At 38.5% G+C, this 15,577-nt stretch overlaps 1 long non-coding RNA gene across 1 annotated transcript; it reads right to left on the bottom strand.

The window, feature by feature from the left end:
- Positions 1-2,698: 2,698 nt before the first annotated feature.
- Positions 2,699-13,992, bottom strand: LOC116552216. The gene is made up of 2 exons (XR_004269279.1): positions 13,132-13,992; positions 2,699-2,913 (listed from the first exon to the last, which is right to left on the bottom strand). It is a non-coding gene; the product is annotated as an uncharacterized LOC116552216 (long non-coding RNA).
- Positions 13,993-15,577: the final 1,585 nt, after the last annotated feature.

Genomic DNA, 15,577 nt, shown 5'->3' with positions numbered 1-15,577 from the left:
AATTAAATTTGAGCTTCACAACAGAAATGAACAATAAAAAGTTACAACCAGCCAACATCTTAAGAATGTCTTCCCCTCTGTATCTTTACTTCTGCCTTGCAAACATCATCTTTTACTCTCTTCACTAACTCCTTTCTTAACCTGCCTTCCCCCACCACACTCTTCTACCTTTAGAAGAAAGAGGCTCTTCTGCCTCTTTAGATCCCTTGCTTTAAGTTTTCATGATTTAAGAACCATAGTACTTTCTTTTTCCTTAGAATTTATCACACATATTCAATAAATGGCCAATTTCTCTTTTAAAAGTAGGAAGACTATTTTCCATTGTAAATAAAGCACACTCCTATTTTTCACACTCAATTGAATTTCCCTATACAATATTATTCCTTAATTGAAAATGGCTTATTCTAATGGGCCCAAATGTTCCTACCTCTCTGTAGATTCTCAAGTTATTTAACAGCCATTTCTTGAAAATTTATTATATGTTGGACACCGAGACAGATGCTGTAGATTAAATTAGATTTGGCTCCCTTCCTCAAGGAACATGTAGTATATGTGGAAAGATAAGACAAAAATACACGATACACAATTTAAAATACTGGTTCAAGGCCTTATATATAAACCTCCGACTGTATGTCCTGACAAGAGGTTTAAAACTTAAATATGCCAGACTCAGGTTAGTGATACAGTTATATTGTCTCTAATTTCCTAACAGCAGACTAAATTCTGATGAAAGGCACTTCCCAGGGCTCTTTAAAAGGAAAGCAAAACATGGATTCATTTTCTTTTAGAATGAAATCTATAAGAGTGACACAGCCATGAGTCCTATTATACAGCCATATTTTCTCTTTTCTGAAGATTATTACAGTAGATTTGCCCCATATTCTAGATTCACTGTCTCTGGCACTCACTCAAAATAGAGTATCATTTAAAAGAAAGACACTTCTTTCCTGATATATATGACTAATATTTCATTTAAAATGTCATTTTAGATGTAATAGTCAAGTCCTGGGTCTCAATTAGGCAAAGGTAGTCAGATTCTCTATAAAAGGAACTGAAGACAGAAAAAGTAGCTACTTTTTTTTTTTAATGTAAGAAGAAAAAAAAATACTTTCTTAGATTACTCACTGGTTATCTGGGATGAGTAATAAATTATGTAGCCTCAAGAAGCCCTTAACTAGGAAGAAGAAAGTGTCCTTTCTTACTGACATCTTGGGGGGGTAGATTAGAGAGGCTGACCACTTTCACCCTGAAGATGATATGTGTTTTTAATTTACCCTTGCACCTGAGAGGCTCACAGATCTATGGTCTCACCTGAGATCACAGGTCAGTGTGCAGAGAGCCAGATAAGGATAGATTAACTTTCACAGGTCTTTCATATATCTACTTGGATTTTGATTTATTCTATAAGAGCAACTGATTTCTATATGGAGGGCAGAGACAATATCACAGGATAGGAGAAGTCATTATTTATATACCACCATCAGTTCTCAAAAATAGTGCTTCCCTGATTTGCTTAACAAAAGGCAGCTTCCCAGAGCATTTGAACTACCTTGGGCATAAGGAGAAGAGTGGGTTGGGTAGGGGTGGGGCAAATGGAAAGCTAGAGATTATAGGCATTTGACATGTTGAGAAAGATGGTACAGTAAAGTGAAATGGCTTGACTAAAGAGAAAAAGTAACAGAATTTCAGGACCTCTGGTGTAGGGGAGAGCTAGATTTATGAAGGAGCTTGAGATGAAATGGGAATCTATTGTTTAGTGGGCCTGAGATGTTTCTGATTTTGAACTCGTGTGCGCGTGTGCATGTGTGTGTGTGTGTGTGTGTGTGTTTAAATGGTAATCAATGCATATTTTCAAATGTTTTCGAGACTTACAAAGATATATAACAAAAGTGCCCCTATAATCACTGCCTCTTACATCACCCAATCTCAATATTGGAGGCAACTGATATTACCAGTTTTTTTGTGTGTTCTTCCAAAGATGTTTTATGCATATATAATATGACTGTATTCTATTCCTTTGCCAATATGGAAGAAAGCTTTATGAGAGTTACAGGCTTTGAGTAACAGACGAGCTCCAGAGCATTAGAACTGGCCAGAATGCCAACCCATTTTCTTGAGAGATAAAAAAACAAAAAAAACAAAAATACTCTGCTGAAAATAGAGCAATACATACAATAGTTTGAGTATTGTGTAGCTGCCTTGTGTTACTGGACATACATTAAAATAGAGGAGGCATAACTTATTAAGGGAGTTAGTAAGTTACAGTCCTCCTTTGCTTAGGTTACCTTGCTCCTTTGCTTAGGTTACCTTTGCTGGCAACGTAACCTAAGCAAAGGACAACTGTCCTTTAGAGCTCTGTCACATTATAGTTTAGGTAAGTTTTTCAAGATTTATTATGCAATATTCATTTTCAGGACTTTAGGAATTTAATTTCAAACTTATGCCTAGAAAAAAGTAAATGTCTTTGACCTATTGAGTTATTATCTCTGATTATGACATAGCCTGTTTTTTCCTTAAATTCCAATTCTTCAAGGCCAGAAACTGCTTTATTTACCCTTCTATTTTCCACTTAGGCTAGTGAGTGGAATTCGGTAGACACTATAAATACGTGACAGATGAATGACTAAATGAATACATTTCTAAATAATCAACCAAGCCACCAAACAATCTGTGGCTTAATTTCTTTACTTTCCAACAATGTGTATTTTCATTTCAGCTTTAATTAAAATGAAAAACAGTCATAATCATTCCGTTTTTAGTATTTCTCTGTGGCAACATTTTGTGAAATTCAAGGTGGCCATTCTTATGTCAGTTTTGCTAGGTTAACATGTTAATGAAGAAATATTTATATTTTAAAATTCTTTTTTTGTCTGTTTTATCTTCAGTTTCCAAAAGGGCAAAACATCTGTGTATCTGGAACAAAAGACAAAATTAAAAAAAGAGATTAAGCACTTATCAACATTTTTTTTAAACATAACATTTTAGCACTAGAGGCGGGGATAAAATCAATCATTTAAAATGTTCTGTATGAAGGGGGTTCAATTTAATTAGTTAATTTACTTAAAAGATGACTCAATCTGCACAATTAGAATATCAATAAAAACACAACTTTTACATATAGAACAAAGAATTTCCATTATTATGATTGCTAAAACAACAACAACAAAAGCATTCTTTGCACAGCTTTGCTATCAGGAGCCTTTGCATTTGACATTTTGGAAGCAAGAAAAGGGAAGGGCTTGACAAGTTGAAAAGCCAATTCATCATGATGTCTGACATTTGGGAGCTGATATTATCGTCTGCAGTTTAAAATTCAGAATTGATAAAGTGCAATCATATAATATAGGCCAGCAAACAAAGGGTCTTATTGAAATATATGTACTCTGGGAAAATAACATGGAGTCACAAAAAGTTGATGGTTTTGAATTTGAATGTTTAATCCTCCTCATCCCCAATTTCTACAAAACAGTGAGTTTCTACCTTCTACAAAAACAAAATTGTATGTGCAGAAGACCTGATTTTATATAGAGGGATTTATAAAGCAGGATTTTATATAGTGGATTTAAAAATACACTATATGACTTTTCTCATCATGGTTAAGAGGCTTTTTTAAAACATGTATCATGTGATATTTGTTGACTATTGTTTGCTTTATTTCTAATCAAAATATGAAGGCATATGAAAATATGTTCAATGCTACTATGGAGATTCTGCTTAGGACACCAATAATAGTTTTGACACTGCTATGTGCTTATACATAAGGTTTACTTGTTAGGGATTCCTATCTGGTAACATCAGTAGGCATATTCAGCACTTGCATCAGAACGTATCCAACTGGAGGAATTCTTCAGCAACTGTGTTATAACTGAGCAAGTTGTAAGGAAAGCGTGCCACACTCTGAGATTGAATCAGGAGTCCTTTATTGCTGGCAACCGAGAGACTAATGCTCAAAATTCTCTCAGCCCTAATGAAAGGGGCACGATTTCTTTTATACATCTTCTAGGAGAGAGGGGAGGGGGAGCCTAGCTGAAGTGGAATTTTACAGAAGCAGAACAAGCAAGTTAGATAAGGAAGCTGGCAACCAGGAAGCAGGAGGCTCCCAGGATTGTTGGTTACCAAGGGGGGTACACACAAACGGTTCCCATGATTGCTGGTTACCAAGGAGGGTATTCACAATAGCTTGGGGACTTGCCAAGCAGGATGTGGTTACATCGGTTACAAAGTTCTGGGTACAGTGTGACCCAGCTGTGCACCTGAAGGAGAGAATTGTGGGGAGGGAGAGGCTAAGATGGAGTCTGTCAGACTCACATCTAAGATGGAGTCTGTTAGGCTGTCAGAACTGTAGCCTCAAAAGTCACAGAAGGTGCCTCTCAGTGCCTAGATGATCTCCTTTCCTTGAATCTGATCATCCACTTTCCTTTTCATCAAAGGAATCAGCATTAGGATTGAGAAATAGGCATCAATGATTTTATGTTCATTTCTTTCCTTGTCTGGGAGTGATGATTCTGCTGTTTTCTCAAAGTTTGGCTTGCTTCATGTACTGTGTCCAGATTTCTTGCAATTACTCTTGGATCAGCAAAGCAAAATATTCCTTTTATTCCTTTCTTACAAATACTGCAAGAAAAAGCACCTAGTTATTTGTACAATTGACAACTGCCACCACTGCTCTAGGGCAGAGTGAGGAGAAATCATATTCTCTCTAATATAATCTAGAAGTGCCTGTTCATCTACCTTATGACTGAGGCATGCATTTCATTGCTGCTCTGTGATCTAATTCAGAGGAGAGATAGCTGCTGCATTTACAATTGATATATAAAAATAGCTTGTTGCACTAGACACTATCTGACGTCAATGGAATCATTAAAAAGCAGTGACCAGTCTGCAGAAAGTCTTGGTTGAAGCTAGTACAGCTCAGTCTGCAGATACTTAAGCCATATCATTTTTTCCTTTTGACAAACAGCCATCTTTTCCTATTGCAAGGTAATTTTCATCAATCATTTAGCAAATATGTGGTCGAAGTTCAAGTTCTTTTCACTACAGCATAGTGCATAATTCTGTGTTAACGGTTAGCCACATTTGAGAATGATTCATATTCTGTGGACATAGTAGGAATGGATTTATGAGGACCCATGGAAATTTCTCAGTAGATTCCTATGTAATCTGAAGCCCACAGACTTTTACTATGTTAGCTTCTACCACAGGCTTTTCTATAGGTGACTGATGCAGAAAGCCACTGCACTCTTAATAGTGACCAATATAGTGCTGAGGTCTAGTGGCAAATTCCTTCCAGGATATGTAGCTTGTACCAGGAACCAGATATAAATATAAAAATACCAGACAGAATCAGACTCATGAGCCTGTCAAATCTGTTATTCTGTAAAACATGCTGCTGTCCCTCCTTCGATATGAAGTCTTTTCCCCATTCCTCAGTATCAAGCTAAATTTAATTCTGCAAATGATCCTGAGAAGTCTTGCCTGACCTCTCTGACACATTATCTTTCCCCTTCCTCATCAGACTACTTCAGTTCTTGGTGATTGACTCAGCTGATACCGTCATCAGCTCTCTCTTACTTGTACTTTCCCAAAAGAATGCCTGCGTGAACCCTGTTCACACCATCTTTCACCATACCTTAGTTGCAATTTTTCTTTCTTTCTTTCTTTCTTTTTTTTTTTTTTTTTTTTTGAGATGGAGTCTCACTCTGTCACCCAGGCTGGAGAGCAGTGGCACAACCTCGGCTCACTGCAACCTCTGCCTCCTGGGTTCAAGCGATTCTCCTGCCTCAGCCTCCCGAGTAGCTGGGTTTACAGGCATGCACCACGACACCCAGCTGATTTTTGTATTTTTAGTGCAGATGGAGTTTCACCATGTTGGCCAGACTGGTCTCGAACTCCTGACCTCAAGTGATCCACCTGCCTCGGCCTCCCAAAGTGCGGAGATTACAGGTGTGAGCCACAGTGACTGGCTGCAATCTTTCTAAAATACCAATCTGATTATGTTAGCCCCTGGCTTGACAACTGTCAACATCTCCCTGTGTGAGAGCTCTCGTATCTCTATGTCTTTTAACCGGACCAACTCACTGATGTCCTAGCCAGAGGCCGACTAAACAAATCTTTGGTCTTTTAGGCCTTAGAATCCTTGATTTTTATGCTCTCCTTGCTTTTGTTATTCATTCATTCCTGCAACCACCTGCTTTGTGACACTCTTACCTTTTACCCCTCCCCCTTTACAGATTTAGCACTCTTAATGTTGGGCAGTTGTGTTCTCTTTTTATTTTTTTACTTAGATAAACAAGATTAGTGTTCTCTTTTAAACATGGTTTCCACTAGTCCAATGAATCCTCAGGTAACTACTTTGCTTCACTAGTATCCAAAACAGTATCCAAACCTGGGTCTCATACTGGAACATGGTTTACCACCTTCTTGGAAATGAATCAGGTACTCTTCCATTGTGGCAGAATAAAACCTATGGCACAATACACAAAACCCCAACCCACCATTTCAGACTCCTCTTCTACCAATTCACTTCCCACCATGTACCTGTATATCAGCTACTTAGCCCACCACAGTCTTTCATTCTTTCATCATCATGTCATGCTATGTCATATCTTGAAAACCCTTCCACTATTCTCAATTTGACACATTAATCATTTAATATCAAACTTAAATGTCATCACCTCCAACCAATTTAATTGATTCAGTATATACGTTCCCATGAAAATGCATATTTATCTCTAACGCAAGTGCTTTGTAATAGCTTTATATTAATCTTTTTTCTTCCCTAAAACTTGACTTTCTATAATGAAAGTTAAGTTGTATATATTTATATCCTCAGCACATAACAGTCTGTCAAATGATGGTTCCTCAACAAGTGTTTGTTGATTGAATAACCCACACTATACATTTGAGCATATCTTGATTTTTTTTTTTTTACTTATACTGTCCAATAACTAAGTGTATGTCATCTATGCATTATTACCTCTGATTACTCACAAGCATAATGTGATGCAGGTATTATTTTTATTAAACTGTATACTATCTTCGTCAGTGTTGAGAATTTATATTTGATGAACTATTTCTCTCGATATTCTGCTTTCTGTTTTACCTGTAATATTTTCATTTATGAATATTTCCTTTCAAGCTTAACATTTTAGACTTTATCATTTCTTAGGAAGCCACTTAGATGATGGAGGATTAAAGTTTGTTAGGCCAGTTAACCTCGAAACCCAGGTGGAGGAAAATATTTGTCACTATGGAAATGTGTAATGGTACCTCCTTTGGTCATATTTGTGTCCTGTGGTCATCATTTAATTCAACGTTTAATGATTGAGACATAGTTTTGTTTCAATCCAGACTCTGTTTCTAAATAGATCTGGAGATTTTCACGTTGTTCACGTTGTTCTTCAGTTTGTGTCTTCAGTCAGTTCACGCAGCTGCATACCCAAGACTATCCCATCACACAATTATCTAAAACCTGTATGTCCAAAATGTGAACCAATGATCCATTTTTCCAAATGTGTGTGTTCTGGCATTTCTTCCATTTTCATATTTAGCATAACAATATCTTGATTTTTCTTCTAGTTAGAAACATGAGAGTACCTTTAAGTCCTTTTTCTTTGTGACCACCCCCCATATCCAGTCTAGCATTATATCCTGTGTTTTTAAACTCATCTACTTTTCTCCACCCCCATTGCCATTATTCTAATCCAAACCATCATTGTGTCTCTCCTAAATTCTTGCAAAGTCCTTTTATTTGCTTCCTCCAATTTATTCTCCACATGGCAGCCTAGGAAATCTTTCAACAAACAAATATGATTACTTCCCTCTCTTACTTAAAATCTTTTAATGGTATCTGATTGCCTTTAAAATAAAGTCCAAAATGCTTCCCATAGTCCACATGACCTTGTATAACCTCTTCAGCTCCATCTAACCTCCTCCAGCCTCTGTCTTCATGAGCCTCACTGAAACTGTTCCTGATATACAAGCACTTCATGCCTCTGCTTAGTCTGCACCCCATGCTCTTCCTGAACTTTCCTCCCTCTTTGGCCAGCACCTACATATCCTCTAGAACTCAACTAAAGCACCACTTCTTCTAGAAGCCTACTATGACCTCTAGATTAAGTTATGTACTTCTTTTGTATGTGCTCTCACCTACAACTCATACTTTCACTTATATATTTGATCACATTTGTGATTATGTAATTGTGTAATAGTTTCTTTTAGCTTTCTCTGCTATCATGCAGGCTTATTCCAAGAGGACAAGTATGTTTATATATTGCTCACCTTTGTATCTATAGGATATAGGAGAGTATCTGACAAATAGTGGTGTACAATTAAAATTCTAATTCACTGAATGAATGAATGAACATCTCTTTTCTGTGAGGGTTCAGCTATTAGTTGAGACTCTAGATTTTTAATTTAGGCTTGGGTGAAAGGTTAACATCTCAATGGCCAAGTTTCTAATCCTTGGCCACAGGATCCTTAGGGTGTCGCTTCACCAGCCAGAAACCTCTGGCTAGGGGTGCCTTCTGCCTGAGTATTGCTTGCACCTGCTGGGTTTGTTCTGTACACTCAGCCTGGCAGGCTGCACTCGGCTTGTGCTACTGGCCTGGATCCCACAGCTGCCATGGGCCAGTCAGGTGCAAAGAGGCAAGGGGTCTGTGGGAAAGTGAGTTCAGGGTCTGGCCACTGTACACAGCCAGGTGCTGGCATAGGTGCTGGCTCCATGCAAGCCTGTGGTGGCCCAGATGCACCACACATGGCTTCTGCTGCGGGTACCTGTGACTGGATGAGGGGAATGTGGTGCCACCTGGAAATCTGGAGATGCCAGGAACCATAGAGCCTGAAAAAAGGTGTCAAAGCCCTAGCTCCAGAAGCCCCTAGGTCCAGGCTCTCCAAAGGCCTGTAGCGCTTTTCTCCATCTCGTTGCCTGCAACATGGTGAGGTGGGGGTGGGGTGTTCAGCTCTGTTTGTGTTAGAGCTCTTTCAGTCCCATCATTTGGCAGGTCCTGAGTTATTGTCCTGCATTCAGGAAGAATGGGGTACACAGACAGCTGGAGGGTGAGCAAGGTAGAGAGGAGCTCCACTGAGTGGCGGAACAACTCTCAGGAGACCTGGAGTGGCTAGCTCCTTTCCGCAGGCAGGTCATCCTGATGATTGTCCAGTTCTCAGTGGAGAGGAGGCCTGAAGTGGGTAGCTCTCTTCTGCAGGCAGGTTGTCCTGAGTGGAGGAGACCTGAAGTGGATAGCTCCTTCCTGCACTCGGTAGTCCTGACTTCTGTTAAGTCTGGCTGTGTCTGGGCTTTTTATGGGCTCAGAAGGGAGGAAGTGCGTATTGATTGGTCCATGAAGTGGAATTCCACCACAGACCCGCCCCTCTCTGTTGAGGAGCTTGTCTATCTCCAGCTACCATCAACATCATCACAATGTCATAGTGCCCAGGCTGTTGGTGCTTAGGGTGCCTGTGGGCTCTTGCTTAGCCTCCCTAACCCTCACTCAGTTTCCCTCCAATGCTCATCAGTACCCAAAGTCTGGAGGGAGCTGAGGTGGCAGGGGGCTGGCCTGTCATTGCCATCAGGGGTGTGTGCACACCTAGTCAGGTAGCAACAACATCTGGGCTCAACCACAACTTTGATCCACCAGGAGCAGGTGCTGGTACTAGGGAGAGGCCAGGGAGTGGGAACAGGTACTTCTGAGCTTGTTGGGGCAGGGGCATTTCCTGAGCCCCCAAAAGTGCAAGGATGCCCAGACCTGGAGTGTTGGCTGTGTGCTGCAGTTGCTCTCAGGAGTGTGGGGCTCCCATCCCCCAACTCAGTAAGGGGCAGAGCTCCCCCTGGCTCCATGGAATCTGTGCCCTAGCTGCACCTGCCATGCTGCAGCCGGAGTCTTTGCAGCAACCACTCCAGATGGGCCACCGCTGCCATCAGTGACAGTAAAACAGATTACACATTATTCTTTTCGGTAAAATTGCTTTCCTTTTGCCTGCCTTGGTAAAAAGCTTTTCACACTTGAAAACAGCATATATAGGAAAACAGCCAGTTCTATCAAGGTTTTCTCAAAATAAGAAGAAATAATCTAATTCTGAACTTGTGTTAGCTAATTGCTGAGGTTGGCGTATCATTGAAAAGTCATACTTTGCCCTTTTGTTTAGGTGCTGCAATAGCTATGTTTGTATGTTATTGTGCAGACACATGTTTTTGCTAATCACTGAGAGCCACCGCTAAGCAGCTGTCAATGGAAAATGTAGAGCAGTCAAATCACATCAATAAGCATAGCTAACAGCAATTGCAGAGAGAGATGCCACAGGCTTCATGTGGTCTGGCCTATTTCAGCCCCTTTTGTGTTTTTGGCTTAAAAACATTTATTGTAATCATTTTGCTATTGGTAAGTATTTCAGGAGTCTTGGAAAAATAGAATAACTTTTTTCTTTCTTATAACTTATATATTTAGTGCAAAGAGCATGAGCTTTGGCGTCAGGCAGTCCTGGGTTTAAATTCTACTTCGAGATTTTGTAACATTGAGAACATTGCTATCCTTTAGGAGGCCTGCTCTTTTATTACATGGTTATCCAGTTTGAAATAAATAACATGTTCCAAATAACCAAAAAATAATAGAAGCTTGATAAAGGTCAGTTTCTCACTCAACACAACATCCCTTGATTTTTTACTTTCTTTTCTTTACCTAAACTCATTTACCTTGTTTTTCTGTTCTGTGGGGCCCTTGGTGACTTTCTTTAATTTCTAAGGTATTGGAAATTAAAGAAATTAATTTTTTCCTTGAATATTGGCTTACAGATTATCCATAATTTTATAACTTAGGGACATTTAAATCTTCTTTAAACATATTAGTAACTAGTAAAAAATACTATTTCTCTTTTTTTACTGATGGTCTGTTTTGATTGACTAAAAACTTTAGGATCCTTCTTTAATATGCTTTATGGCCATAGTTAATCAATTTCTAGTTGAATATTGTAAGCTTAGGTTAACTAGGTGACCTGGGATATTCTTGATTTAATATAATGGGAGGGAGATAAATGGGAGAGAGATGGATGGGCAATTATAATGGAGTCTAGTACAAAGATCATGGGATCTGTCGTCAAATCCTGGGTTAAAACCCTCTTTTGCTCATGTAAACTTCAATAGATCATTGAAAATCCCCCAAACTGAGTTTCTTTATAAAACTGGATACTTTGCATACGATTTTACAAAAGAATGCATCCAGTCATTTGATATTCACAAAAACGTTACCAAAATCTTGTAACATTACCAATTAATGTTCACTTGGTAATGTTTTTGTGAATATCAAATGAAATAATGCAGTTTATATTCAGAGGTAAGGCATTCTAAATACTGTGATTTACTTTTTTCACAACAGAAGGTAAAGTGTAGGTAAAGCCCAATTTAGGGCTTTTTGTTGCACATGCAAAGGAGAATCTGATTATGTATCTGGGAAAAAACAAAAAATAGACAGAGGGCGGAGGAAAGGGAAAGAAAGAAAGCAGCATTTTTTCAATTCTTAAAATTTCCTGGGTCATATATATTCTAACTCATGCTAATCTGGTAGGTGCTTGGAGGGAAGGAGATGACTTTGAGTGCATCCTTCATCATCACAGTGTCCGGAATTCCTGGATGCCTACTGGAGTACATTGATTCAGCTTTTTCTGAAGCAGGCATTCCAAGCAAGAAAGAGGCTCTGTCCCACCCCTTACCCTTAGGCCTGATCTTGTGTCTACTGAGCTGCTGGGATTTGACATGAAGATCGATAAGCTGGTCCCAAAGATTTGTTTTTTTTTCTGAGATGGGGTCTTGCTGTATTGCCCAGGCTGGTCTCAAACTCCTGGACTCCAGTGATCTGCCTGCCTCAGACTTTCAGTATTCCAGGCATGAGCCACTGTGACCTGCTTCTACAAAGCTTTTAAGTGATAGGAACAGAGCCCACTTTTAGCCCCATCCCAAGTGGCCCTGGGGAAATAATGGAATTGACTGGGCAGCCATTTGCATAATCAGGTTCTATTCACTGTGATATCACTCCTTGAATTCTCCTACTCTGGTTACCATTCAGCATTGGTAATTGGGGTAGATGAGATGGGGTAGGTATCTTAGAATGAAAGAAACCCAGAAAACCAAAAGGATGATAGGTGACTAATACCCAAGCCCTCTGCTTACCTTCAACAACAATTCACTCATCCTCTCTCAGCTGATAAATTTGCTTTCCATTCCACTGAGCAAACTGTGGCAAGGAGAAGAGAAGGTCTACAAGTTCCCATGCCACATCTATCCACCAACAAGCATCCATACCCTTAGTCTCACTTTCCTCTTACTGTAGATGAGGTGTTCGTATTCCTAGTAAGGACAACCCCTTCAATTGTTTGTTAGATTCCAGCCTTCTCACATTCTCCGGAATATTGTCCCAGAAATGCTCCTCTCATGCAGCATCAATTTTTTCTCCAGTTGAATTTTCATTAATCTACTTATATGCTATTATTTTAATAATCTCAAATAAACCCTCTCTTTATCCTATTTTTCCCTATAACTACCACTCCATTTCTTTGTTTTTCTCTACTGCAAACCTCCTAAAAAATATAGCATATACACTCTCTACCTCTAGTTCCTTCTTTCTCATTCCCTTTTAAACCACTCAAATTATGTTTTTGTTTTTATCATTTTAGTGAAGGTGCTCTTGTCAATGATGATTTCAAATTACTAAATCCAAAGGTCAAATTCTCAATCCTCATTTTATTTGTCCTTTCAGCAGGATTCAACCTGATAAATCACATATTTCCTTTCTTTTTAAAGTGCTGTTTTCACTGGAATTTCAAGACACCACTCTCTTTTGGTTTTCATCATCCTTATTGACATTTCCTCAGTCTTTAATTATTCCACTCTCCCTCCCTCATTTTCATATTAGAGTGTCCCTGGGCTCAGTACATGGTTTTCTTCTTTTCTCTGCTTACACTCATTTCCTTGGTAATCTTATTAAATCTCTTGGTTTTAACTCCTAATAACACATTAATAATTATCAATATGGATCTTTCTCATGAAATCCAGACACATACATGCAACTGCTCTCTTGACATCTCCCCTTGGAGTTTCATGGGTACATTTATCATGTCCAGAAGTGGGTCTCTGAACTTTACCTGCTTTTCTTTTTCCTTCCTCCTTTTAGCTTACATCAAATCAATTTTTCCTTAGAGTCATCCATGCTTCTTTCCTTCTCACTCCATAAAAAAGTTTGAATAGATTTACCCTCACAATATAACCAGAATCTACCACATCTTTTCACTTCTGCAGTTGCTGGTCCAAGTCATCATTTGTTACCAGAATTGCTACAGTGGACTCCTAACTGGTTATCTATTTCTACTCTTGTCCCCTTCAGTCTATTGTTAACACAGTACCCAGAGTCATCCTGTTAAATCATAATGCAGATGATGTCAACAACTTCTTATCTCAAATAGAACCAAAGACAAAGTTCTTTTAAGGTCTACAAGGCCTACATGGTGGGTCCTCCATTGCTTCTGGACAGACTTCCATCATATTTTCCCCTTGCTTCATTTGCTCTTACTATAATGGACTTCTTGCTGTTCTTTAGCATGCCAAACACATACTCATATGAGGATTTTGCACTTCTTTTCCAAATTGTGCCTTAGCTTGTGCTACCCAGAAATGGAGGCAGAGAGCTTATGTGATATTTTCAGAGAGTAATCCCAGGGCACAGGTGAGAAGGGCAAGAAGAGTGATGCAGGGAAGGAGGAAGAACCAGGGCAAGGACAATTGAACTTGCTTCAATCAGTTAGCTGTTCAGTTCACTGGACTACACTTTTGAACAAACTTGAGTATTCCTGGGGAACACAAAGGGAGGATGATTTATTCAGATGGTCTTCTCTTGCATTAGCTGAAGTTCATCCATGTGGGCATTAATTTGCATGCACTTTGAACTTGCACATGTGTGGGTTTAAGTGCCCACAAATCTATAGTAGTATCAACAAGAAGCCCTGAAGCAGAAGAAAAGAAGTGAAATCAATCAGAGCCCACATAGAACTGGAAGAAGACATAGATGAGGCCATCAGGATCTCAGAGATATATAAGAGATGTTGGATAAACTCTGCCTGGAGTGTTCTTCTCCAGGTGTTGGTATAGCTCACTTTAGCTCTGAACAAAGGGTATTCTTTGCTCAAATGTCGTCTTCTAATGGAGACCTTTTCTCACCTTCCCTTTTAAAATTGTACTTCCCTATCCCCTCTAACTGCTTTATTTTTCCCATGTCACTTTCTAATATGGCATAAATCTACTTATTTTGTTTATTGCCAGTCTCCTTCACTAAACTTGAAGCTGCAGGAGAGCTGTGATTTTGCTGTGCTTTATTCATTGTTGTATCCTCAGCCTATCACATAAATAAAAACATTCAATAAGTATTTTGTTAGTGAACTATTTATAGAAATTATTGTAACTGGGGTGGTGAGCTTTTGTGATAAGCTTTGAATTAGATATATGGAACATGTTAATCAATGCATAGATTGTGTGTTTCTTTTGTCAAATAATCAAATATCCTAGCATTAAAAGATAGGGTGGAGTATTTCTTAGGTGGATTCTAAATCAAACTATTGAATGAGAAGATACATTAATGTTCACGGATCCACAAGACATTTGTTTACACAGCTTCTTTATTTCTCTAAGTTGCCTTACATTGATTGGTTACATTAAGTCTCTGAAAATAACCACAAGGGTTGGCAACACACTTATTATTTGTTCTGCCCTCTGTTGGATGTTAACAGTGGGTCCCTGTGAATTAGACAGTGATAGCAGAAGGCTTATTAACAGTACTTTCTGAGCAAAATGGCATGTGGAAACAAGAAGGTGAAATGAAAAAAAATGAGTAAAATTAGATACACGATGAGAACCATAAATTATGATATGTTGTTAAAAATAGTCATTATTGATCTTCTTTAACTATTCTAATGCTTCTTGAAGCAGCAATGTTCTCTGCAAGTATAATTGAAGGGAAGGGAAGCCAAATAGTAGCAATGGCACAGCTATTTTATAATTTTTCTTCTAATCATTGACATTATTTTCTTCATGGGCCATAATAGAGTACTGATGAGTCATTGATCTAGACATACCCACGTCCTGGTTCAACAGTTGATTAGCTTGTATAGACTTCGTCAGGTTATTGAACTTATCTAAGTCTTGATTTCTTTATTTGTAACATAGAGATGATAATATTCAGGTGTAAAGGGTAAATTTTTGATAAATAAATAAGAAAATATAAGGAGAACACAAATACATAAAATATGTGTGATAAACTGCCTGGAGTTTAGGTCCTCTAGTGTTAAGTGTTAATGTTTATCAGAAAACAGCATTGTAAAATGGCAAGAAAAGCCTGAAGTGAGAAAGAATAATTTAGATATAATGCTAATAAGACTTTTTAAATAAAAATAATAAATCTATCTAATGATTTCAATTTTATTGATATTAAAGATAAAAAGCATTATGACAGGCTAAGCTTTGAATGTCACTATGTTTAAGAGTTATGCAAATAGAACATATCAGGTGACATATTTGGCCTCCAGGATTTTGGTGTTGCCT

This window comes from Sapajus apella, unplaced genomic scaffold (assembly GCF_009761245.1).
Source record: "Sapajus apella isolate SASKATOON/1434 unplaced genomic scaffold, GSC_monkey_1.0 scaffold11, whole genome shotgun sequence".
Lineage (NCBI taxonomy): Eukaryota > Metazoa > Chordata > Mammalia > Primates > Cebidae > Sapajus > Sapajus apella.
This window is presented reverse-complemented; position numbering and strand designations above follow the sequence as displayed.